We start from the raw sequence: 1,570 nt of genomic DNA, 5'->3' as shown, positions 1-1,570 counted from the left end.
TTTCATGAGAAGATTTGGCGATTGTGTGGGTGAGTTACTCGTTACTTTATTGGTTAATTTTAAATATTGTATTTCAATTTTATGAATTTAAACAGATTACACTACAGTTTTGGTAATCTGAGAGTGATTCTACCTTGACCGTTCGCGAAAATCTATTATGGATTAAGAAGATTGCTAATGAAGATTCCAAAGAGAATCAAAACGCGCGCGCGTTCAAGATTTCTCAAGATTTAAAAAGATGACATCAATACTTCGTGTAAATTAACAAATTTATTTGTAAAATTTTATTACGCACCTCTGCTCGCGCTGACTCTTATTAGTCCAGATTTAGTTTGTTTTTTTTTTGTTATTTTAAAGAGAAAATGTTAATGTTAAAATTGGAAGAAGTCTGTGGGAAATAATTTTTATTATGACAAAAAAAAATTAAGTGTATCGATGTCTGAGCTGTAGAAGGTCCTATATTAAGAAAAACGTGAAGAAAGATTTATGTCAAAAAATGAATGAAAAGCGATCTATTTCGCATAAGGCGTGAAGATCGGCCTATGTTGGAACGTATACGAAGTACGATTTATATCGAGAAAATGAAAAGGACTGTTCAAGTTGGTTCAAGTCGTATGAAATTAAAGAGAAGAGGTTATATAACGTAATATATTTTCTCCTCATAAATTTTATAGTATGACTGAGAACAAGAATCGTCTTGATTTACAATCCTGTTTCTCGTACTCATTTATTCATATAGAGGAAAGGTTTCTATTATAATATACCGAGTTCAGTGTTTGAGTAAATGCTAGAAGTCCAGAACTTAAAAAAATAATAGATTATTTTGAAGGGAATTTAATAAGCTTTAAAAAATAACGTTATATAAAATTTAATTCAAATTCCATTTTTTTTCAAAATTAAAGTAATATAAAAAGTGAGCAAATCGTAAAGTCAATAAATTGTGCTCCTATAATATGAGATGCCTCGAGAAACGCAAAGTATATCAGTATTGCAATTAAAAAACTTTATTTAATGTTTCTAAAATACAAATAAACACAGCCAACGTGCGCGAAAAATAAGCATACGATAGATTATACACAGAACTCGTCTTCAGATAATTGGAATCAAGCATCGCAGGAATAGGCACTCGACGTTCATTCTGGTTGTCTTTTTTATTATTATACAATAACATTTATACTTTAGCAACGATTTTCACTGTAGTATAGAAGCATGGATTATTTCATATTAGAAATACCCTTTTATATATACACACACACACACACACACACACACACACACACACACACGCACGCACACACGCACGCACACACACACGCACACACACACGCACGCACGCACGCACGCACATATATATAAGGTACTAAACTTAGTTTTTACGATTTTTTTGCTTTAAAAATTCATTTATCTCGATATCAAAAGCAAAAAATATACGAATCAAAGTATTTGCCCTCGCTAGCTATACATTTTCCCATCTTTGTGGCAATAAATGGATTCCGCGATAATAAAACGATTCTTTTGAAGCAATGCATTCATCAATCAATTTTCGCACATCCTTGTAATTTCTGAAGTA

Source organism: Trachymyrmex septentrionalis, unplaced genomic scaffold, assembly GCF_001594115.1.
Source record: "Trachymyrmex septentrionalis isolate Tsep2-gDNA-1 unplaced genomic scaffold, Tsep1.0 scaffold188, whole genome shotgun sequence".
NCBI lineage: Eukaryota > Metazoa > Arthropoda > Insecta > Hymenoptera > Formicidae > Trachymyrmex > Trachymyrmex septentrionalis.
The sequence above is the reverse complement of the archived record's forward strand: the minus strand, read 5'-3'. Positions refer to the sequence as shown.